Raw genomic sequence first — 26,235 nt, 5'->3', positions numbered from 1 at the left:
TAAAGGAGGAATTTTAATACATTACAAAAACTGGTAACATGATGGCAAGAAATCTGTTAATTAGCATGTCTGCCATACATCTTTCTGAACAGTCACCTTAAGAACAACTGAGGACAGCGTTAGCAACGATGTGATACAAAATAATTAGCTTGTTTTCAGGGCTTAAATAGTCATTACTTTCCTGTGAAGTCCCTAATTAAGCTAATCCTAGTTTATAATACATTAGCAACAACTATTTATGTAGGAGCTACTTCTTAGGGGCTAAAAATAACAGTCAAGTTTTGAAATGCTCAGAATGATCTGCAAAATTGTAGAGCTCGGGACAGGAACAATACAGACTGAAAAAGTTATGTAAGATCTTGATTTATTCCTCGCTGCCCACATGAAATTGGCTCACCTGAAGGCTGCAGATACAACTGTTTAAAGGCTTCCATGAAACAATTTTCTCTTTTCTACTCTCAAAGCCCATGACAGGCTGTTACCACGATTTTCTCAGGAGGTCCTGTTGCAGCACTGCCCAATTATTTCCTAAAAAGTGTAAAGATTTTTTTTTTTCTCCCCGACTCACGGTGTAAGAGATGAAGGAGCGATTTTGAGTTTGATGTTCCACTTCAGTCAAAGGAAAAGAACTGATAACATGAAGTTGACACAAAACAAAGCACAGAAGTCTGTGCTGTTGGACAAAATGGGCTTTGACCTTCGTCCACACACACACACAAGAAAAGGAACTCGACAAAGGTAGAAAAAGATACCAAAAGAGGAAGATCCATGTCTTGCAGTTACCATTTTTTCCCTCAAGAAAGAATTATTGCTTTCCTTGACTTTTTGCCTTGTTTGATCATCTACCTCTGGTCAGTTGGAGGCAATGTTTAGGTACAAAGCCCTCAAGTCATGCAGGAATGAGCTCTGAAGGAATTATCTGAGGTGAGAAAATCCAGACTGATGTGGAAGACAAAGAACTCCCCTCCCAGCCAAAAGGAATAATTTACTGGAAAAAATTAAAGCAGTCAATGAATCCTACAAAAGACCAAAATAAAGCAGCAAACCTGGATCTCCCCGTGGCTTGGATTTACAAGGAAGGAATTTCAGTTTCCATTTCAGGACAGAGCTGAACTTCTCACTTGAATAATTTGTGGAAGCTTTTTGTATCAGCTTAGGCTCAAAACCTGAGTGAGGTAAGCACAGTGAGAAGGAAAGTGCCTGAGATCCACCTGAAGTGCCCCAGACCAGGGGATTCCCTCCACTGGCATCCCACTGAAATGTGTGCTGGCTGCATCACATCATGGAATATTCTCTCTGTTCCCCCTGTTCTCCCCTGCACAGGATCCATAATTCATCCACTTTTCTTACATTGTTTAAGCTGTTGTAAGAGGCAAAATATGCACAGTGTGTGTATGTAAGGGAGGTTTCCTGCAGAGCTGTAAAGCCCAGGAACAGGGAAGGCAGAGTGCAGGGCTGTGTCTCCCTCAGGTGTGACAAGCAACTCCTTTTCATGCCCACTTTTAATTTTTTTCTGCCTGAGAGGTGCAGAAACCACTCCACAAACACTTTGCTGAGGCAAAAATCAGCGAGTCCCTTAGTTTAACGTATACAAAACAGAGAACAAATTCCCTGCAATGGAAGTCCTGCAAAAATGTGACCTTGTGTTCAGAGCAGAGGCAACATGTGCACAAATCACCTCCTTTTTTGTGTTCTTTGCCTCTGAATGAGAGTCAAACCTCCTGATTCTGTCCCCAGGCGAGGTTTTGGTGGCACTGCCCAAGCCAGTGTGTCCAAGGCTCCATTCCCACCCTGCTGAGGGCTAGGACAGGCCTCCTAAATCCAGAAACCCTTAAAGCACACACGTACACGCTCAGGCTGATTTTTTTATGAGCGCATCCAAGTTGGAGAAGATTAAGTGGAATTAAACATGGATGCCTTTTTAACAGAACCCTCTCCCAGAAGAGATCCCTTTTTTCAGCACTGACTCCAAAGGCTCCTTTAGCAGTGTTAGATTTGACTGCAGATGACAAGCTGTACACAGGAACCAGACATTTATGTCCCTATCATCACTTATTAACTGTTGTTATTGTCGCTGACAACGTCGGGATAATAATAGGGATCCTCTCAACAGCTGGCTTGAAGATGTAGGAGTTTGTGACACTCAGAAGTGTCTCAGCAGAAGTGACAGGTGGAATTTTTTTTTGCTCAGAAGCAATTTATCCTGGGAAGAGAATATAAAAGCCATTCGGGCTGGCTGAGACCTTGGGGGGTCTTTGCTAACCCTCAGGGTTTGTTGTAGAGGTTGTAAAGCAGCCACGTTTTCTTTTAATAAGGTCTCACCTGTAAATCCCTCCCCAGGGCCAGCAGGCTGCAGCTCATCCAGGAAAATCTCTGGTGGGGGATGCTGGGGTTGCAGTAAACATGGTGAGGGCAGCTGTGGATGGGTGGAAAAAAGGAGGAAAATCAGGATTCAGCACGGAGGGATGTGCTGAGAGGTTGAGTTCCTCTTTTAAGGCTCTTAAAAGGTGTGAGGTTCTTCTGAGAGGGGTCTGGCTGCTGAAAGGCTCAGGCCTGGAGAGGGGATAGTGCCTTCAGCTCCCCAGGTTTTTGTCCTGTGGGGATCTGAGCCTTTCAGGCACCACCTCGCCTGCAGTGCAAAGAGCTGGATGCTGTGTCCTCGTCCACCTCTCCAAACTCTGCTCCACCACAGACCTGCCCAAGGGCCCAGGAGCCCTCCCCACCTGGCTTCGATGGGATTCTCAAAGGGATTGCTGTGACGGCCCAAAAATTATGGATGAGAGCCAAAATCACCCTGGATCCGGTCAATCTACGCCCACAGGGCTTCAAGGGAAGGATTTAAAAGTGCAACTCCTCGATGGAAGAGCACCCCACAGCAGTTCCTCCGGGGTGGTTGGAAGGGCAGCACAGCCTGAGCAGCCCCGAGTGGGAGCCCAGCAGGGCTTGGAATGCCAGGGTGTGCCCAAGGGAAGGCTGGGGTGGGTGGTTTGCATAAAAGGTGTTTGGAGAACTCTGTCAGTGTTGGGATTCATGCAGAGCCAGGAGTTGGGTTTGGGGATCCTTGTGTGCCCCTTCCAATCCAGGGAATTCTGAGCCATGAACTGCTGAGAGCTCCCTCGTGGAGGCCGTCGAGTCCAGCCAGTGCCCTGATTATCATCCATCACTGGCCTCCAAGGCTGGCACTGTCCCTGCTCCAGCAGCTGCAGGAAATCTTCCCTGCTGTCCAAGGAAATAAATCTTTACACCTTCTCCAGCCGTAAACTAATGATTCTGAATGATCAAAATGAAATGGCTTGGGCAATGTGTCACCTGAAGCTGGGACAGGCAGGTTTCACTGTGACAAACCAAAGGCAGGGGGAGCATTATTAGCCAGGCTGTGTCTCCCAGGATTAGAGGCAGGAGATCTAATATATAGAATTACCCAGGGGTGAGATTATCTCGGGATAATACACCCTTCAGGTTCTGAAACTGCAGCCAAAGCAATCAAACCTGTTACCATAGCATTTGTTTTAATGCACAGATAAATTTGTAGCTCTTGTTTATATAGCTCGTCCTCTGGAGGCACTAATATGATTCCCTTTAAAACTCAAGTTAATGAGAAAATAATGGAGCATTGTGGATATAAGAAACATTTTTTCCCCCTGTCGCTGTCATCATCTTTTATACAGTCAGACTGATCTTTGAAAGTATAAGTTGGATTTATTTTATGTACCACAAAACCTTTAAAAATCTTTCTTTAAACTGAGCTTGCTGATTCCAGCCTAAAGCCAGAAATACTCTCTGTCTAAACATATTTATAAATCAGTGTATCACCCGTAAATCTTACCTTATCCCTAATAGGAAATTTAAAATTGTAACTCTTGAAACTTCACCTTGGCAACACACATTCTTATTTTATTGGTTTTCCTGGACAGAAAGCGCTGATGAGATGGAGAATGTGGCCAGGGAGCAGGGATTGCATCTCCCTGGCTGGGTGCAGTGAGCTGTGTAACGAAGCCATGTGTGTTTACTTTCCTTTGGATAAAGCACTGCAGCAAATCTTCGGCCTTTTTCAAGGTTTTTTCCAAGTTTCTTTTTACTCCATGAGTTGTCCTTCAGTCCTTGTGGAGCAGCTGAGGAGCTCCATTCTGGTGGAACCTCCTCCAGTGCAAGGACAAGGCACTGCCAGTGTTGACACCAGCAGGTCTGGTAGGAGCTGGTACCAAGCTCAGTAATTCACTTTGTGTGGGAAGGATTGGTGGTCTATACATAATTCACATTATCTAGCATTTATTATTCATGCCCATAAACAAACACCTGTGTGGATTGGGCCTTCAGACATTTCAAACTTCCCAAGATTTAATAACAACACAAGTAATGTGATTTGCTGGGACTGACGTTTTATCCTTGGCCTCACATGAAGATTGTGGGAGTTTTGATTTGAGCAGGAAAACCTCACGGCTGCTGTTGGCTGTGCCTCTGGTGAGGGCATCTCCTTTGCAAAATTCATATTGTCACTTTTGTCTCTGCTGCCTCTGGTTTTTCATAATCTCCCCTGAATTTGAGGCTGTTCCTGCTCTCCTTTAATTCAGAAGTGTGGCCATGACACATCACATCTGCTTTTCCCTGCACCTCTGTGTTGCTCCTGTCCTGGGGACACTCTGGTCTGTCTGGAGAGGCACAAGGACCAGAGAGAAGAGAGGAGACAGGAATGTAATAATGACAACAATCTTGTGGGGTCGTGACCAAGTTAAATTTCATCTCCCTGGGCTTCTGCAGAGGCTAATGCCTGGTTCATGAAGCAGAGCTGTGTTTTGTTTCTCCCCCTGGACATGCAGGTTGACGTGGTGAGATATCCCAGGATTTTTGAAGCCCAAAGTCAGGGCTTGCAGTGCTTCTGCTACAATGGAAATGGAATTCCCAAAGTGCTGGGAAGTCACCAATGAAGCCAGCCCCAAACGAGGGAATTGGAGAGGGCTGCATTGTTAGAGACACTAATAAATACCATCTCATTTTTCAGCAGTAGCAGCAGAGGGGGTGCAAGGCTTTGGCTCGGGGTTTGTGCCTCAGCACAGCAACACGAAGTGCCAGGGCTGAATTTGGATTTGGGGAATCGAGGACACAGGCTGAGCCTATTAAAAGCCAGGATTTTATTTTGGGGATTTATTAAAGGCCAGACTTAATTCTGCTGTTCCTTAGGCTCTGGACAGCTCACCAGAGTGGGAGATCCCTCCTCCAGCTCGCCCACCTCTGTGGCACCACCTCTGCTGCTCATCCCTGTTTTCCTCAGGGCTGTGGAGCTGACACAGCTGGAGTCAGCCTCAGCCTGTCCCGCTGGGATCTGAGCAGGAAAACCAGTCCAGTCCTCCTCCTGACAGACTTACTTTAAATAAGTTTATATTTCTAATTGCTTTGGGACGTGAAACATGTATGGAAAGATCTCAAGGGATTGGGTTGAGTAGTTTTAATTATGACTCTGGCCTCGATGGAGAAGCATTTCTTGAGGAACATTAACAAATATACTCTTGTTTTTTTAACCCCACTTGGTGTGTGGGAATTTTCTGTGTTTGAAAAAGAGAAATTAATTTAAATTTAATGATGGTGTCTGATTAATTCTGCACACCTGCTGTGATCTACCATGTACGAATGGAGGTACCACAGTGTAGGAATTAGGGATCTGATCCATACTCCTGGCAAATAACCCAGGCAGTTGGAAACACCAGGGGATTCAGTGAGGTTGGTTTAGGATGCCCTCACACCTCTGGGCAGATGTAAAATTGTTCTCCACTCTTTGTTTCCAGCATTAGAGACACGGCATGGCCCCGTTTCTGTTCCTTTCCCTGGGGACAATTTCAGTTTGGCTGATCGTGCTGCTGGGAAAAAATTCTGAATATTCAATCCCATTTCCCCTCCAATCCCATTTATTCTACGTGTAGCCCCCCAAAGGATCCTTCCTCTCCTTGGGGTGTTTGCCCCAGGGCATTTTAGACCATTCTTGATGTTGCCTTATAATTACAGCTCAGCTGATCTCCACGGGTTCCATATGTGCCAGCAAACAGGGAAAACATCCTGAATGAACCCATTCAACTCTGAATCATTTTCCTGAGCTCTCACCAGCTCTATTTCACTGCATTTGCTGTTTGATTTGTAAAATAAAAATCCCCAACTGCTGCTGCAGGATGGATATTGGACTGAACAGAGAGAAAGGATTATGTAATAACATCAACAATAATAACAGCAATGATAATGATAAATGAAAATAATAACAATAGTATCATAACCATCATCTCCGTTTTTTAATCTTGCCAGGAGAATATTCAGTTTTATTTTGAGGTTTACTGGAATGAATTTTAGCTGGAGTTGGGGATGTCAGAGCCTGAGCCCAAGTCCAGTGAAGACTTCCAGCTTATTTTAAAGCACATGATCAGATTGGGATTTGAAACCTCAGGTCTTCAGTTTTCAAGATCCTGACTGACACAGATCAATGGATTTTATTCCAGAAACTCAGCTGGGACAGTTAATGCCCACTAAGTTTGAGACCGTGAGGTCCAGGCAAGTGCCAAAGTGCTCTTCTGAATTGGATGTTATTAAAAAATAAAAAGATTTTGTGCCTTGATATAAATGTCTGGAAGTACAGTATTTTAACTCTTTGATGAGACAAGCCAATGAGATAAGGAGGGGAGATAAATAAATGCAGGATTTGCCGTTTGTTGAACGACTACTTCAATATTTTTCACTCTTTCCAGTCAAGAGGGCCTTTATTTTTTGTATAATTTGTTTAATTTCCAGTAAAATAAATTCCCCTCCAACCTGTGACCGTAATTCCCAGTTCTGCAGTTGGGTGTGTTTGGGAAGGTTGCAGGTGTGACTTTGGGGGGTTGTGGCATAGGTGGAATGGGGGAGTAGGCATTGGACTTTTTATTTTATTTTGGGAGATAATAAGATTTGAAAGTGTCTTGTGTCTTCTAATTGCCTATGGAGCTGCAATCAACTGGTTGAGAGAAGCAGCAATAAAAAAATCAAATTGTGACTTCTCAGAATTAAATTCTCAAGGCTTTCCTCAAGGATAGGGCATTTTTTGCATTTTTTACTTTGGAAAAATATTGCTGGAGGGACAAAACATTCACATCAGAGATTTGGTCACTCAGGATAAATCATGGTGGTTCTCCTGTTCATTTTGATCCAGAACAGTCCTTACAGTTTTAGAAATGCTGTCCATTCACAGGTTAATTATCTCAGATCACCTTCAGAGCTTTGCAGAATATGTGATTTTTCTCAAGAACCCAGTGGTGTTAGAATTTATCTCCCAGCAGAAAATTGTCATTTTAAGTGCACAGATACAAATAACAATCCCATTTTTTTCTCTCTTTTAAAGATAATTTATCTAAGACCATAATGCCAATATTAAATAAATCTGGGGATGGAACAAGAGGCTACGTAAATAATTCACTTAAGCTAATAATGAAATACCTGTGCTAATACTCATGGATTTATTGCACACCAACCATACACACGTCAAATCCACCCAGAATTTTCCTGCTGGAGACAAACAAAGCAAAAGGGTTTTAAAGGAAGTATTGAACTAATGTGGAAGCACACAGCTGACTTTTATAAATACATGAGCAAATACATGTTGATTGCTACTCCATGCTGATAAATGCAGCCTACTGAAAAGTGGGAGAAGGGAAAATGTCTGCTAAATATTGCAGTGTGGCTGAATACTAACCAGGAAAGAGATTTCAACTTTATTGTTGGGAATTCCCCAAAGCTTTTGCTTTTGCTGGTGCTTCAGTAGGCAGCTGTGGCACACACAGGACAAACAGAACCCTGTGCAAAAACCTAAACCCTCCCGAAGGAGCTGGGATTGCAGTGACAGATCCCTGGGATAAAGACATTCCTGGGGTAAATAAATTGACAGGATTGGTGGTGTGCTGCTGATGGAATTGCTCTTGTTGGAACAAGCTGATTTAAATGAGTCAAAATACCTGGAAAGCTTTTCTAGTGGTTTTTCTTTTTCATTTTAGTCCCTGTGTTTAGTGAGAAGTGGAAAACCTCTTTTTAAGAGTCTAAATGTGTGAAAAGGAGTGAGCCAAACCACTCTGCCCCTCGAGGAGGAAATCCAGCACTTCCAAAGGGGGCACCTTCCACTGTGCCAGGCTGCTCCAGCCTGGCCTTGGGCACTTCCAGGGATCCAGGGACAGCCACAGCTCCTCTGGGAATTCTGTTCAGGGCCTCCCCACCCTCCCAGGCAGGAATTCCTTCCCAACATCCCTTAACCCTCTGCCAACAGGAAACCATTGCTCCTTGTCCTGTCGCTCCAGCCCCTTGCCCAAAATCTCACTTGAGACCCTTTTGGGTACAGTTTTATAAATATATGCCATATATTGAGTGTCATTTTTGGGAATACATATTACAGCATCACAAACATGTTATAAAGTCATTTAGCCACATGGCTTTTTTTAATTTTATGCGAAGATTTGCAAATACAAACTGAATGAGAGTTTGAATCAAGTGAGAAGAAGTTCATTTAGTGAAAACCAGACTCCCTCTTTGCAAGTTTCTGGGCTGCTAGATCCAAAAATGAGAATAATACCTACAAGCACAGCAAAAGGGAGGGAGCAGCAGTGTGGAAATTAGTACATTCTCATGGGGAAATTATAAGAAATGCAGCTGTGCTTGCTCTCCCTACTGATCCCAACCTTCAGATTCCTCCAAATTGAATTGTAAAATAATGATCTCCTTTTCTGTTTTCTCCCAAGATACACAGTAATCCCTGATATAAAAATACAGAAAGGATATATATATTTAGAAAGAACTATTATTAAAATAGAGAAGGCCTCAAACGAAAGCGTTTCCATCATTTCCAGCTCATATTTGAACTCAGATCTGAATTCTCTGCCTGGGCTGGTCTCTGTCTAATCCTTTTGTTTATAACCTGATTTTCAGGGGGAAAATCAGACTATGGTTTTAACAGGAACATTTGGCTGGTGCAGCGAGCACACATACTGAAATAATCTGAACCAGCCTGTCTGCTTCAGCTTTTTAAAGCTCCTGATTATTTTTTTTTCCTGATGATTTCAAATGGCAGCGTAGTGAGACAGGCCTGGGAGAGGCCCATCACTGTTACCAGCAGTGGCTGCCAGGCTGTTAAAAAGAGCAGAGCTTGTAACCAACAGAATAAATGTTAATAACTTTAATTAAAGCCCCCCAGCTGTCCAGGAGTGCTTTACTAAGGTCACTGCTGTCGGGGCAGTGCCAGCTCTGGGTGAAGGTTTGATGGTGGCGTTTGAGCGCGGTGTCACCCTGGGTGACATCCTCACCCTGTCCCGGCTGGGGCTGTTTCTGTGTGGATGGCCCTGCCCTCCCTGCTCTGCTGGGTTGTCTTTCTGTCTGCTCTGCTTACCAGGGACCAGTTGTGACCCGATTGCAGATGGCAGCTGGTGCCACCCAGTGCCTCTGTCCTCTGGTGCCCCGAAGACATGAAAATGGGAAAGAAATGCAAGGGACAGCTCCTTTGGATGAAAACCTCGGTGTTATGCATAATATATGAACACCTTCTCTTCCAAACTGCTGTTGGGTTGTTTTTTCTAACGTGCCCTCTTTCTCTCCTGTGCCTCCTGACACCAGGTCAGAAATAAAACTAAGGGGACCAAGAAAAAAAACAACAACAAAGAAATATTCTGAGTCTTGAAAGAGAAACCAGGATATTTATGGATTGACTCTATTCCCTGTGATAACAAGTTTTGGAGATGGTAATACACTGTCAAATATTTTTCAAGGTTAACAGTTTAGGGACACAATTATGTTGCAAGTTGTCGGCAAGATTAATTAAGGGTATTTCAGAGATATGGGAGAAAAATTGTTCCAGCAGCTATTAGAGGGTGAGTAATCCCAACTCGAGGAGTAGTTCCCCTTCAGTTCAGTGCTCCTCAGAGAAAATATTCCCATGTTTAAGGCATGCTCAGAGGCAGATAAAATGCGCATGTTTGGGCTGAGAAGAGCAGTGATGGGGAAGCAATTCTAGACACAACCCACACAGTCTCACAACCAGAGCTGGGATGGCCCCACAAAGGTTATTTTTAAATATTTTAAAATATTTAATATTTCCCTGAGCCAGAAAACACCAAAAGATCTCCCACAGGCAAAGAAGGGAGAAGTGAGAGCCAGGCTCAGCAGAGCTCCCCTCAACATCAGCAACCACTGGGAGGGCAGTGGGGACCTTTTTATCCATCACTGATAGAAAAAATTATTGAGCCAGTTAATAAAACATCCAGAACTGTTTGTGAAAATAATTGCAAAGTCCAGAGAACCGTGAATATGAGAAATCTTAAATAAAAGAGATAAAAACTCATCAGCAACCCAGCATTTTAATCAAAGCACTGCAACCAACACACATACCTACCCACCTATCTATAATCTGATATTATTTTTAATCCCTTTTTGAAATCCCAGTCACTAATGAGGGATAATGCTGGATTGAGGAGGGCCAAAGAGATTTATTGATACCAACTCAGAGCCGTGGCTGTAAATCAGGACAGTGAAGAAGTATGCCACTGCTGGCTTATGTTCTCTTCCTGCAAAAGGACAGGGATGAATGAACAAGTGTCTGAATGAATGACTGAATAGATGAATGAATGAAAGAATGAATAAATACATTAAAATACCTTGCCAGCTCGCAGGGCTCGCATGGCGCGGGAGCTCTTCGGGGCCTCTGTATAAAGAGAGGCAAGGGCGGCCTTGATTTATTATAAATTAAAATCTGCTTTGCCCGATCCCTCCGAGTGTTTAATTTTTGCTGAAGGTCAGAAGGTGCTTTGCATTTGGAGAAAATGCACCCTGCTGCAGCTGCTGTCTCCGAGGAGGAGCGCCCAGGGAGGGACCCTGGGGTCCCCAGGGCCACCACGGGGTGACACAGCAGCACAGCCCCCGGGGGAGGGCACGGGTGGAACAATAATCAGCTTTTTTCTCCCTCCTTGCAGGGCCCAAGGCCCTCTCCTTCTTGCTGGCCAGAAGCCCAGCCCTCATTTCGTGGAATCGTGGAATTACAGAATCAGGGAATTTTTTTATGTTGGCAAAGACCCATCAAGAAGTCCAACCAGTCCCCGAGCACTGCCAAGGCCAGCACTGAACCCTGTCCCCAAATGCCACTTCTACACAGCTTTTAAATCCTTCCAGGGGTGGTCATTCCACCTGTGCTGGAGCTGGACCACCCTTTTTCTGAAGAAATTTTTCCCAATATCCAACCCCTCTCCTCTGGTGCAATTTGGGACCATTTCCATTTGTCCTATCAAAGGGCAAGATTTGTGATTCCTCTCTGAAATTTAATTCTAGGCTTGCCTGCCACGCAGCAAGGTGGTTTCTTGTGCTGGGCCAGGGGTGGGAAGGACAGGTGGAATCGTGGCAGGGACCCAGGGACAGTTGTGGCTTTTCCATCACAAGTGCCAGGTACACAAAGAGCATTCCAAACCCCTCTGCCAGCTCCAGCATGCAGAAACCACCTCTGGGGCTTCATGGGACCAGTTTAATTACCTGTGAGAAGACTGGGGTGATCCAAATTTAATTATTTTAATTTTTTTTTTTTTCTGAAATCCATCTGTTTTGAACTTTGCACTTGTGTTTGATTCCCTTCCCCTCTTCTCTAACGAGGTCCTGGAGGATGAAGCTCTTCTAGCTTGAGATGAAGGTCCTCCAAATGAGAAGTACAGAGCCATGGCTGCCAATTTAATTAGCTCTCATGCATTCACATGCAGATGGAAGGATTTTTGGAAGGAGAGAATCTATTCAAGATGAATAAATTACTTCAGTTTTTAAATAACTAAACCAGCAGTTTTATTCCCCACTGCTAATATTTCTGTCAGTCAGGTCAAGGATAATGAAGCAAAATTCTAGAAAGGGTCACCCAAATCTTGGTGGTTTTTTTTTTAATTGCAAATGTTCCCATTCATAAAACCCACATCCGCAAGTACAAAATCAACAGTTAAATGTTTGCCTTTTCTGTGTCCGTGTTTCTCCAAGGAGAGAAGGTTTTTTACCCAGATTTCACTTATAACATTCTGCTGGAGTTTCTGAAGGAAGAACAAGTCTTGTAAACTTTGTTCTGTTATTATTTTTACCTGTGGGTAAATATGTTCTTTGCTGTTAATAGAGTCAGTGTTTCCCTTCCATAATAAGAACTTTTTCCATGTGTCTCCATCATGGTTTAGAGTAGTTCCTTTTCTCCCCATTTTTGTAAGATTATTTTTAACTTCTATTGAAAAGAAAAACCATGAAAACCCCAACCCTATAGGGGAACATGGCTTATGGAAAAAAAGGAAATTAAGACCAAAAGACCAAAATATTGTGGAAGATATTAGAGATACACAAAGAGCAGAGTGCAGTGTAGCAGGACCCAGGTTATCTGCTTTGGGAAACCCCTTCCAGCAGATGAAATAACTGCTCAAAGCAGGTGTTTGTCCCAAAAGCTGCAGCAGTGTTGCTCTGTGGTGTGGGATGAAATCATCCCTGCTGCCTCATGCTCTGTTACACCACAGGGCGGGCGTGTGCCGGGGAACCCAGCGCGGAGTAACAGGATGTGACAGACAACATTTAGCAAAAACAGTCACTTATTTGACTCAGACCCTTGCCATCAGCTCCAGTCAGGGAGCGTGGTCCCAAATGAGGCTGACAGATGGATGTGGATTCACCGAGGAGCAGCATCCAGTGGGGAATCTGAAACTTTCATGTTCTGCACCTGGTCCTGGTCCTGCCCGTGGTTCTGCTGTGCCCAGCTCCTCTTTCTCAGCGTTTCCTCCCCTGCTGGGAGCAGTGAGACCGGTTGGTCGTCGTTTATTTTGACATAACTCGTGACTTTCACATGAGGGATTAATCACATACTTGGTACAGGAGTGCTGTCAACTGACAGCTGATGGAATTGCTGTAAACAGTTTTTATATGAGCGGAATTATGAACTGCATGAGAAGGTGTTTGGGCTCTGTGTTTATGTTTAGAGAGGGACTATTTTAGGGAGCAAGAGGCTTATCTCTGAAGACACCTCTATTTTGCAGTGACAGTCTTTTTGATGGACTTGAAAATATGGAGATTTTTTTATTGCTCTTCAAGGAACTGTTTTATGGTTATACTTCTAAAAAAAGGTTTAGGAAATAAGTGCATGTTTATGGAGACAAAAAATCAAATATAAGCCGGGCAGCTGAGGTGCAGAACTTGCCATAGATGCATTTTCATAAATATCAGCCCTGACCTAGATGGCAATTTCCAGCCCATAGGGCAGGGCTTGGACAGGTGCAGAACCGTGGTGTGTTTGGGCACAATTTGTCCTGGCAGAAATTAAGGTGAGAGATCCTCATTCCAGAAATTAAAGAAGGTTTCAGGGGTGCTGGTGAAGGTAGTCCAGGGAAATCTGGCTGCTGAAGTGTGATCAAGTTTACACATGGACTTGAAACTTCTCCTCCTTATGAGGAACAAGACAACCAAAAATTTGCAGGACTCTGAAAAGAAACCTATAGAAGCCAGAAAAAAATGTTCATATTGTGTCAGCAATCCATGGAATCCACAGTCCTTTGCCCTCCCACCCTTCACAGAGGGAATTTTCAAGACTCTTCTCATTCAGGCATTCGTGGTTCAGTGTCCCAGCAGTTCACCCCCTTTGTCCAGATGCATTTTGTGGGAATGGCAGTAAATGCCAGCAGTGCTGCTGATGGAGCGTGCACCTGGGGAATAAACGGGCTCATTTCAGGGCTGAAACATCCCCAGCCCCTGTGTGGTCTCAGCACTCTGCCGTGAGGATGCTGAGGGAAAAAAGCTGTTACAGGATCATGGAATATCCTGAGTTGGAAGGGAGTCACAAGGATCATCCAGTCCAGCTCCTGGCCCTGCACAGACACCCCAACAATCCCACCTCCAGTGGTGTCCAAAGGCTTCTGGAGCTCTGGCAGCCTCAGGGCTGTGCCCCTTCCCTGGGGAGCCTGGGCAGTGCCCAGCACCCTCTGGGGGAAGAACCTGTCCTTGGTCTCCAACCTATGGATAAGGCAACCAACACAAAGTCAAGATGGAAATTTCAACCTGTGCAAGGAAGAAGAAAGGAACACTGACCGTCTGCTTCCTTTGGTGTGTGCCATCTTACTGATCCTAGAAGCAGGTATTGTATTTGTGGAATTAATTCCCCATGGCTCTTGGGAAATTTGGGAAGCAGGCTGTCTTTGCATGCCCCCCACGTGCCCCTGGGTGAGCCCCCTGCCCACACTCGCTCCGTGAGCAGCTGCTGTGCTGGGTTTGTGCTGCTGACTCCTCTCAGGGAGCCTCAGGAGCCTCCTGGCCTCGGGCAGTCTCCTGCAGATGTGGGGATGGCAGGGATGGTGCCTCAGCAGTCTCAGCTCCTGCTCCACGAGCCGTGGGCTGGTGGCCCCGCAGGGATGGAGCCCCGGGAGGGGAAGCCCTGGCTTGGCGAGATTCCCTGGAATGCAGCGTGGGATGGCAGGGTGGGAGGATTGCCCAGCAGCCCTGGGCAGCTGGGATGAATAAATCCTTCTGCAGAGGGGAAGTTCCAGCTCTGGGTAAAACAAACCCAATGCCCAGAGGGCCCAGGGCTGCCCTGGGGAGCTGCTGAGCATCGAGGAGCCCCCACGTGCTGCTGGCTCTGCAGCACTGGCACGTCCCTGCTGCTCAGCCTGGAGGTGAGCCTCTCCCAGACACCCCAGGAGGGGCCAGAACGTGATAAAAAATGCTGCTCCTCACTCCTGGTCACAGCAGCCTCTCCAGCAGTTTCTAAGGAAAGGTTTCTGCCCATCTCCCAAAGCACTGTGCCTTTGGAATCTGCCTGACTTTGGAATTTGGTGTTCCAGCTGTTTTGTGGAAGAAATCCTTTGAGCAAGTGTGCTATTCACTTCTTACCTGGTGAAAAATAATAAAAGAGTGATTAAACAATTAATACTGGATGTTGCTTAACAATTGTAAGAGGTTTACTTAATAATACTTTTCTGATGCTTTTCTCCTCCTAATTTAGGAATAAAACAGACATAATTGAGCATGCTATTCCGAAGTTTCAAATTACACTGTGAAGAGAATTGAAGGAAACACATTTCTTTGATTTGAATATTTTTCTCATTAACAGGACGTTCAGAATAAAGCAGAAATATTTGATGCACAGAGCCTGTGGCAGTATCAAGTTAACACCGGCGTGCTCCCGCATTTTACCTCATGTTTACTAATCACTCCAAAAAGAAAGGTCACATCTTTCATCACAAAATGGAAACTTTTGGACAGCAAACAATTGGATTTTCAGCCCTCCATTTGAAGTGGATTTCAGTGTGGAGAGTGAGTGCCCAAGGCAGTGGGATGAGGTAATTGAGCAGAGCTGTGTTCTCGAGGTGTTGGGTACCACAAACTGAGTAAGGACTCTCTCAGCTGTATCAAGGTATCATGCTGTTCTAAAACAGGGCTATCTGAGCTGGAATTGTTTGGAGAAGAGAATAAATAAGGTTTGGGTAGGTGTTGGAGTGCAGTTTTGGCTCAGACAGCAATGCCAGGGTTGAGACACTGCTGCATGTCTGGGTCGGGATGCTGCAGGACAAGTCAGCCTGAAGGGTAGGAGAGCCACAGTTACCTGCAGAGTGTTAAACCACATTCCTCCTCTGAAGAGTCTTCTCTGTTTTATCTCCTCTGTGCCCCCACCACGGCCTTGCAGCTCTATTCTTCTTCTGATTTTTTTTAAAAAGACCTCTGTTTTGACAAAGTGAATTTACTTGGCAGCTAGAGAAAAAAATACCTTTTTTCCCTGGTAGAAAATACAGCTTGGTAGTTTCTCAACCAAAATACTCCTCATGTAATTTCTTCTGCTTCTCTCGCCTTCCCATTCCTTCTGCCCCAAGCAGAGGAGCAGCCCTGAAGTCCTTTTTGTCTGGGTGAGGGAATCTGTGCCTCCCTGGGAGCAGTTCCCACCCATGCCTGGGTGCAGGGGGAGCTGGAGCAGGGGCTGTGACCGGAGCACAGTGCTCAGAACTCCTCTTCACCCTCCCCTGGGCTCTGCTGCGAGCTACCCTGGAGACAGCGAAGTGAAATCAGAGGAGTGACCAGGAAATATCACTGGCTCTGCTCTTCCTTCCCCTCCACTGCTTGCACAGAGCCAGCCGCCTCCAAGGAGTCTCCCGGGCGGTGACACCGGGAGGACACGGCCTCACCCCTGGCCAGGCTTTACACCTGGCTCCTGGAGAAATCACTGGTATGAGAAGATGCACAGGCTGCCTGCAGCCCTGGCACATATTGCATGGCATGGCACACACGTAAGTGAGATTAATTTGAGTTCTGGGCATCATTAGCGCAATAAAAACTGATTTTTTTTTAGTTCAGACCCTACAGGCCATTGCAGAGAAGAGTAATCATAAGACAGAAACGAGTTCCCTAGTTAAAAATTAATTCCCTCGACTAAAAATATAATCAAACGATGTCTACAGTATTTTATGAAGAGCTGGGAGGATAATAAAATTTAAAGCAGTGCAACATTTGCATTTTGTTCATTTCCATCCATATTTTCCCGTAGACTGCCTTTCTGTGTGCTTGTTAATCATATGCACTGCTACAGTCCTGGCATTTTAACATCACTGTTCACATCAAGATTGAAAGGAAACTAATTACAATCACATTTCAGGGTGGTTGTTCAAAGCTCGTTCGGCGCCAGCTACAGCACGGGAGCCTTGACCTTTATTTGTAAGCATGAAAATAAGGTAAAGATGAAAGATTGGTTTTCCTGCAGCTCATACTCAGGGATCAGGAGGCCCTCCCGAGAGGCAGAGGTGTGGGAAGCCTCTCTCCTCCCCTCCTCTCCTCCTCTCCCATGCTGGCAGCAGAGGCCAGTAGTGCTATGCAGAAGCTCTGCTCCACTGCAGCGAGAGGTGACCAAAAGCTCCACGGTGTTTTTCAGCTCTCCCTCCAGCTGGAAGAACATGGAAAGACGCAGCAAACCCGAGGAGTTTTTTGACCCCCGTGCAGAGCTTTGCAGGGATTTGTTTGCAGAGCCTGGTGCTGCGCTCTGTGCTCAGGCGCTCGAGGTGTTGGCACGTGCCAGCTCCAAGCAGTGCCACAGCCCCTTCTGCCCCTCGCTGCCTGGCTTAACAACACTCACAGTACTCAGGGGCAGAATAAGGTCCCTCAGACCTAGGGAGTGCAGGTAATCCTAAAGCAATCCCTGGTTTCACTCAATGGGATTGCATTGAGAGTGTGCTGCGGGCAGATTTATCCAGTAGGTTTCACCTTCTGTGTCCCTGCATTTCCCAAACTGCTGTTTTGATAAATCTGAGCTGTGCTGAGAACGAGCTGAGGGCTGGTGACACAGATGGGTTTCACCCAGGAGCTGCAGCTGGGGGGCTGTCCCCAAATGCCCCTTTCAGGGTCACTGCCCAGTGTTCAAAGCCGAGCCACTGCCAGTGCCTACCCCCAAAGGATCTCCTGAGATTCCACTCAACCTGGATTATCACAGCTCTCCCTGGAACGAGCTCATTGAGGAAAAGTTCAGCAGCCCTGAAGAGAAACAATCCCATTCTCCTCCCACAGCGTTTGCCCTGCACAGTCACTGCGTGCGCCCGGCCCCGTGTGCGGGCAATCCCTGCTGGAGCCCTGGCGAGCAGCGGGAGTTTTGGCAGGATCTGCCAGGTAATTTGTATCTCCTGGCTGGAAAAGCTCTATTTGGGGCACCGTGCAGTGAGAGAAGGGAAACTCATCTCACACCCAGCTCCCAGCCTCCCTCAGCCTGCTGCAGGCAGAGGAACGCCTGGGCCGTGCTGAGGACACAGACCTCGCACGCTGCTGGGGCCCTGGATGCCACTCAAACCAAGAAGCAAAGATGATTTTGAAACACTTCTTGTGGTGTATTCTCCTTCTATCTCCATTCTTCAAAGCACAAATTTACCCTGGCAAATATTTACAGAAACTGAAGGAAAAAATAGACTGGTGCTACAGACGCTGTAGCAGCGAACTTCTAATTACAAACCACAAAGTATTTATGAACAAATTTATCTATTATTTGTCTAGTTTGAGCACCGTGTACACTTTGCCTTGTACCATTACATGCTGAAGGAAACAATATGCAGCATGAAAATGAAAACAATTTGACTTAATTATTTACACCATTACCGCCACTTTGAATTAGGCCTTCCATTTCTTCGGGATTTTGTAAAATTTAACCGGTAATTATGCTTGTTTAATTAATTTTATTTATCTACTACTACAATGAGATCAAAACAAAAAACCTACCAGAATGCAAAGTACAGGCTGTGTCCCCTAATTGTAAATGTTGCTTTTAAGCCTTTATGATAAAAAATGTAGTATTTTGTACCATTTCATTTCAAGTGTATCTGGCCCCGCTCCAGTACTATTTAAGCGTAAACAGGAAAAGCCTTGGAGGACGAGTAATCACACTTAAATGACACAAAGATCATTATAATGATGTTCCAAAAACATGGCAAAATTAGATATTGCAGAACTGTTTTCTTCTCTGAAGTGTTCCACCAGATGGTGAAGAGTGCTGAAACCGTAGATCCGAGAGAGGGGAGGAAAAACATCCCCACACTTCCCTCCCGCTCCCATCCCAGCTTGTCTCAAGTGGCACCTCACACCTTGGCTCTGTCAAACCCCCGAGCTCGAGATGACACCGAGGTGTTTGAGTGCTGAATCACAGCCTGGGAAAGCCCTGCTTTGTTCCAGCAAAGTTGTCAACTGGATTTATTTGGAGCCCAGGACGAACGAGCGCGTCAGCAGAAGTTATGGTGGCAATTTGTGAAACTCTTAATGTGATATTTTCAGAGCTCATAAAGAGGAAGAGCCATGCCATTGAGTTACAGCACAATGAGTGAATTTTGATACAGGAAGAGAGTTGGGTTTTTTATCAGAAATGGCGCTGTGTCAGTGGGGGTGTGTCTGGGAGTGTTTCAAGGGGTCTAGCAAGGGTTATATAAATGGGGTTTATATAAAGGGGGAGATGTCTGTATGAAATGGCCACAAGTGAGGTCAGTCTGCACCTTCATCACTATTTGTCCTCCTTTCCAGAAGACGTGACAAAGTTACTTTCCACAGGAGCTGCTACATCTCCAGATGCCATTAGATTTTTGTTAGTAGAAATGCTTGAGAAATATCTAGAAAATTGGAATTACTCCGTAAAGGAACATCTAATTTTATTACTTAAATATTGGTCAGGGGGTTCTACTTTTAGGAATATTGGTGAACTTCAAGTACCTGTCCATCCCTCCCTCCCTCCCTCCCTCCCTCCATCCATCCCCTCCTGAACCTCTGATCTCTTCTAACATATATTGTGGGGAATCCATAAATGAACGAGGTGAAGTATTGGGGTGCTGTGGTTTCTGCTGACCTATTCCCAGTCCTAGCTCCCTTTGGAATTCCTGACATGTCCTGGGAGACAGCAAAGTCACAGTGGGGACAAGGGCTGTGCCCTGGAGATTTGGGCTGGGGTGCACTGAACAGAAGAGAAGAGTAAAAGTACTTCTAAACCTTCCACCTTCCTGAAATGTTTGGTGTAAATGTATTTCCAAGCCTTCCACCACCTTGAAATATTCGGTTTCTTAACATTTCCTCAGGAACACACATGACAAATCCAGAGCCGCAGGAAAACTCGTCCTTTTTTGCTGAAAGATCCTGAAATGGAAGGTGACTTCATTCCCGACTGGCAGTCATTCTAATTCCATGCTGAGCAAGGGAACAGCCTCTTGCTCGCTGTGTTACAAATATTTTTGAACTGAATGTTCACAGTGCCCAGAGAATGGCCCACACGCTGCATTTGCTGCACTTCCATTATTCAGAGTTAGCAATAAAAATCATGCAAAACTCTCCCTGCTTTCCATCCATCCCTGTTCAATGGACATTTGGAAATGGGGCTTGCAAACGGGAGAGGGTGAATACAATATCAGCAATCCAGATTGCATCCAGCTCATCTGCTTAAGTGAGAAGCCTGTGCATGGCTGGTTTTCAATGGCCTGTGTTAAATGAAGGGCTGATTTCACCCCCTGCCTCGAGGACAGAGGACCATTTGCTGAGCAGCCACTGTAGGTGACATTAAATGTCATCCCAGCCATCCCTCTGAGGTGGCATTGGATGAAACATATCCCATAATCTTCAAAATTAACTCTGAACCAGTGGGAGCTTGCACTGATCCCACGTTGTTCCCAAGCTAAGTAACTTGGGAGAATGGGCTCTCAGGGACACTGTGGCTCAGTTTTCCCTCTGCAAAATAACAACACAAGGATTTTGGAAAAGCATTATTGTGTTTTCACTTGACACAGATTGTTCTCTCCTTAGAAGGGCTCTTCTAGCAACGCCAAATCTTTCCAAAAACTTGATTTACCAACAAAACGACTTTACAATAATTAGTAACCTCTCTTTCTTGAGGAAGGCAAAGGTTTTATTCTGCTGTTTGAGCTTAATTATGTTTTCAGAGCCATGTCATGGAGGCTCAGATGAAATTCTTGCTTTGTGTGCAAGAAAGTCACACCACATTTGCATTTGTTTGACAGAAGCCCTGATCTCATCCAATATGTAGTGCTCGAATTTGGCAATGCTCCCGTTGGACATCTATTTTATATTCTGCCTAAATTCCAGGCAAAATATCATTCCTTGCACTTAAATGCTGATACCTTTGAGGGAGGGGATAAAGCCTGGTTTGTCCAAATGAAGTCCCCTGTGGGGCTGTGCATCAGAGCTCTGTCTCCACCAGCCAGCAGAGGCTGCTCTGATGTTAATGATTCATTATTAAATCACTCATTATTTTCAGTAATAAAGCACATGGAGGATATCAAACCCAAATATTGAAATGATGAGATGATCTATGAGCCAGAATGCCATGGAATGTGCTGTGTGGGAGTAGACTGGGAAGCAGCAGTCCCTAACCCAAGTCTTCTGGACAACCTGCTGCCCACTGGATATTCCAACTCTGGGATGTGGCCAGGTGGGCTCCAGGAACAGCAGAGCACATCCTGCTTCTGAGGAGATGGTAAGAATGGGATTACTCTTGTAGCATATACATTCTGTCACTCTGGCTCTTAAAAAACCAGGGTTTGTTCAACGAGGAGAGTTGTGGATTTAATTGGATACTTGAAATAAACAGATTGTCTGCCCTTACTTAGCAAACGGGATTTTTTTTCTTTCCCAGTTATTAATTTCCTTAAATGTAAAGTGACATCTAAAATGAAAACAGTTTATTGCTTGCCAGGAGCAAAGCCAGCCTAATTTAAGAAATCCAGAATTAAAGCTTTTGAAGCATATCGGGGCATGTTTATAAAACAATTATCATTGCAAACGTTCTCTCTGCTCAATGCAGCCTCTTCAGGCCACCTCCAAAGCCTGAAACTTCATCACCACCCCGAAATGTTTCATCAGCTTTGTAAAATCAGGTCATCCTTTGATTGCAGCTTCCCTCTGTCGACCCAGGCATTGAATCCCAAACCGAACCCACCTGGAACGTATTCGATGCCGAAAAAAAATGAACTCAGAGCTTAAAATTAAGTACTAGGCTCATTATTAATAACTGACAGCAGACAAAGGAGTGCAGTGACCTCTCCAACAGAGCATTTAAATCTTTGCACAACATGCTCTGCTTGTGCTAGGCTGGTTTCACAAACAACAGCTGTGGAGTTCGTTAACATATGAATCCCCTTGAGGTAATTTGGAGGAGCCAAATGCGCTAAACGAAACACCTCATTAAAACAGTACTTTAAAAAACAAAACAAACCAAAAAAAACCACCCCAACCTCAACCAAACCCCAGACTAATTTCATATTCCACTTCCACATGTGGAGACTGTTATGTGGAATTCATTCGGCTGCGTGGCTGGAAATAGTGGGGGTTAAAATCGGTGATGGGGGGTTTTCTCTGCTAAGATGCACTTGAGACTAAAGTGCCTTTGAAGTGTGCCTGTCACAAAGAAGCAATTAACTGAGGACAATAATGTTTTCTTTTCCTCCTTGTTACTGAGCACAGGATGCAAGTTTGTACTCAAATATGCAGGACCCCATTTCTCTTGAGTCTGGGGAGAGAATGGACATAACCAAAGAGACTCCCACTCGAATGGGGAATCACACCGAGTGCTCCTGGGGTCACCGTGTCCCCCAGGAAGGCCTTGCAAGAGATTTTCAGAGAAATCCTCCATAAAAACACTGCTGCAAGTCCAGGTGACCACACACAAGTGGTACAGTCCAAAGAGAGTGGGAGAAACACATCCTGCCCTTGTTCTTGCAGGCTCCAGAGGGCTCAGGAGCCCTCAAATCAAAATTTGCACCAAGAACAGCTTCTCTCAGACCTTTTTTTATTTCTCCACGATGCTTCTGGGATAATTCTGCTGGTGAGAAGGTTCCCAAGATCCTTGGAGCTGCTCCTCCTGGAAAAGAGCATCTCTTGCCCAGGTAACGCTGCTCAGTGAAGCACTGGAGCTTGAATATCTCCTGTGATGTGCCTGTCCAAAAATCACCCAGAAATCCAGGCCTCTCCTCAGAAAATCACCTTTTCTTCTCTGTCTCCAGCTGAGTCTGTTGATGACTGGAAGGAGGGATGTGATGGACACGTTTCACAGTCCACAGGGAATTTTGCAACAGTAAAAACAATAAAAAGATTGATCCCCAAAACTGCCTGCCCCCCAAAATATATAAATTAGTCACTCCTATTTTTTACCACTGGTTTTGTATCTGCATTTCGAGATACTTTTTAAGAGATGTTCCTAGAATTTATTAATTCTTAAATGGGAGTGCAGTACATTTTCTTTTAAAAATGTAGATGTATTTTCGGATTTTGATAATGATCTAAATGGCAAATAATTGGGAATTTTTTTGGTACTTGAGTCTTATGAAGCAACAGCCCATTTTCCTTCAGGAAACTGTGGTTTAAGGTTCTCCTGAATGATCTCAAATCATAGGATGCTATAGAGCTCTTAGGCTTTTTTGGTTTTTTCCTTAAAAAAACCCCTTATTTTAATGCTCTATCCACATCTATTTTATGTTTTCTTTATCAGGAAAACATCAACCTAATTAGCAATGGTAATTTGGAACTTCCATAAGAAACCTTTCACATGGATAAAAACAACAGAAGTTGAGCAACATTGAGGCACTTATGCATGCTCTATAGTTTTTATTTTCCTTTTTAAAGCCTTTATTCCTGAAACTGAAGAAGGAACTTGGTTTTAGGGAGCTGGAAAAAAAAAATCTCATGCCTACAATCTTATTTTTGTTCGCTTTAAAGCATAGCTTTATAACATGTTAGAATTTCCTCAAGGTTTTGTAAATACTTGTCTGAATTCCTCCCAGGTATTAGTATGTCATCCAAAAACCAGAAAATACTATTTATTCTCTGCAGGATTCAATCCATTCGTCTTTGAAATCCTGCAGGTAACTGGCTCCCCCCAGGGTAATCTCTCCTACTTCAACAGGCACAAATGTGTGAGTTCAGTCAGAATTAGTGTGGTTTTAAAATTCCGATTCCTACCGTGCTGCCAGGCTTTGGACAAGCAGGGTTTGGAAAAGTCTATTCCCTCTGCCAATTTCCCAGGAAAATCCTGTGGTTTGGGGATTTTAATGGGCACACAGAGTGCAGCACCTGCCCTGACTTCCCCATGTACCATCAGTCCCACTCTCCCAACGCCTGTTATTGCTTTTCCACGGTGCCTTTGCCTGTGTTCTGCACAATTGTACCTCTAACAAGTGGAAATATTGTTGCTTCTTTTCCTTCAGCACAGTTTTTGCCTTGGTAAATCCAACTTTAGCTCCTCCCATTGGCATTATCGTGCTGCTTCCTAACCTGGCTCCAGGTTTTGTCTGATTTTTGTAATTTAACTGCTTTAATGGTGAAGGAACCAGGATCCTCCAGTGGCCCTGCTCTTCCTGGGATTTGTGCATCCCATTTTCTGAGACAAATGCTGTGTGCTAACCTTTGGGATGATCCGAGACACGCCTTTAGCATCCTCACTCCCTCCAGCCTGTGAACATGGTGTGACCACGATAATTGATTTTTAAATGCTGCCACCTTGTTAGGCTTCAACTGAGATCTCAACACCTTCACCAGTGGCAGTTCCTTCATCCACCCAACACACAGCAGCTTCTTCCTGGGTTTGGGGAATTATACACAAACAACAAACTTATTTCTGAGAGTCCTTTTCATAGAATTACCATAACAACAAGGACAGTCATTTAAAGCAAGCCAAAAATGTGGAATTTCTGGGCTGGTTCCTTATTTGCAACTTAAATTGTTCTAAGCAGGAATTTGTGGTAGGCACATGATGTTTTGCAGAGGCTTTAAAAGGACTTCAGAATCCATCTTGATGTCTTTGGAAAACCCAAGACTGAGCACTGCAACTGCAGCATAAATCTTTAAACTGTATTTTTACTTGCCAGTAAAAATTCCTTTGCAAAGATGTATTTTAGACAGCAGTTGTATAAAATGCTGTTCATAATAAGGTTCTGAAATTTTCCACTCTTTTCATATATCTGGGAAGTCTCATAAATGGCTTTTTATCTATGAGCTTATTTTTCAAAGTCCATTTTTCAGTGCTGTTTTTTTATGAGTTAAAAAACAACCATCAAACCCCACGAAACAGACTGAGAAGACAGTGGCACCCTAAGAAGGAGCTGCTCCAAAGCTGAAGGGTTTTTTAATGAAAAGCTCTCATTTTGGATCCTAATACAAACCTGAGAATTGGCTGCCACACAATTGCAAACCTAAATCATCACCCAAGTCAAACCAAGAGATTCAGAGTTTGTATTTTTTTAAGTTAAACCCTTGCCGAAGTTCCTGGTGCCTCTTTCTGCCTGCAGTCAGTGCCTCCAAGGAGCAGCTCTCTCTCCTTTGACAAGAGACAAATTTTGGCTCTCAGAGCTGCCCTGCCTTGCTCTGAGAAATGAAATTTCATTTGAGGCGTTTCCATCAGCTCCTGGTGGTGTTTAACCATCTTTCTCCCACGCTGGAGCAGAGAGCAATAAAGGAGCAGGTCACCACAAAATGGATTAAGTGCAAACTCACATGTGTCACACCAAAGTTCACTGCTCACTGAAAGTAAAATAGATTTAAAAGTCTTTTCAGAGCAGCAAGATTCTAGAGGAATAGATCAAATTACTCGCTTTTATAGTGCCATAAAGCTACAGAGACATTTTCTGTCTCTTGTGTGTTTTGAAAGGATCACAATTTTGTCTGAGGGCCAAAAGAATTAATAATAATAATAATAATAATAATAATAATAATAATAATAATAATAATAATAATAATGATATTGAACCCAAGCAAGACTATTAGGAAATAATTGAGAATTAATAAGCATATTTTAAAAAGAAATTACTGTGACCTTTTATCTTACAGAGTTAGATTTAATTATAGAAATACTTTCATAGCAAGATGATTAAAATTATAAATTTTTTTGATTTTTAGTAAAACTTCCTGCATTGCTCATAGAGTTCTATTGGGTATCTATGTTATTCACAAAATTAAAGAGCTAAAAGAATATTAATTAAGGAAGAATGAATATATTCAGCCCATAAAATGAGCAGGGCATGCATGAAAAAGAAATAAATATAGAGAGGATTAAATTCTTACAAGTTGTTCAGTGCTGAATTAAGTAATGGACTAAACACAGGCTTTTCTTGCCCTCCCTACTCAAGATTTACTCTACTAATCACCCAGTTCTCAAATCCTTAATATACAAAACCATTTGCCTTTAAGGCAGCAATAATTTAGGACTGCCATCGAAATGAATGTTTTTTCCATTAGGCAAAAATAATGATGTCATATATCCCAACAGCATCTTCGGACTCCCATCTTTGTGTGAAGGAAACCATCAGTCAGCTGAGACTGAGCTGAAAATCTTCATCAACCTCTGCTGCATGGAAGGAATGCCAATAAAAAGTGACTTTTTTCGTGTTGTAAAAATGAGCACCTACAGGACAGGTCACAGGGAGGCCTTCTGAGGGAGGCATTTTAGGTTTTATTGACGTGGTTGGGCTGCATGGAAGGAATGCAAATAAAAAATGACTTTTTCAGTGTTATGGAAATGGGCACCTACAGGACAGGCCCTGTGTCATGGGGAGGCCTGGAGCCTTCTGAGGGAGGCATTTGAGGTTTTATTTACATGGCTGAGCTGCATGGAAGGGACACAAATAAAAAATGACCTTTCCCATATAATAAAAATCAGCACCTACAGGACCGGCCCCATGTCATGGTGGGACCTGCTGCCTTCTGAGAGAGGCATTTGAAGTTTTATTGCCGTGGTTGGGCTGCATTGAAGGGATG

The sequence above is a fragment of the Prinia subflava genome, chromosome 11 (assembly GCF_021018805.1).
Source record: "Prinia subflava isolate CZ2003 ecotype Zambia chromosome 11, Cam_Psub_1.2, whole genome shotgun sequence".
Classification (NCBI taxonomy): Eukaryota; Metazoa; Chordata; class Aves; order Passeriformes; family Cisticolidae; genus Prinia; species Prinia subflava.
The sequence above is the reverse complement of the archived record's forward strand: the minus strand, read 5'-3'. Positions refer to the sequence as shown.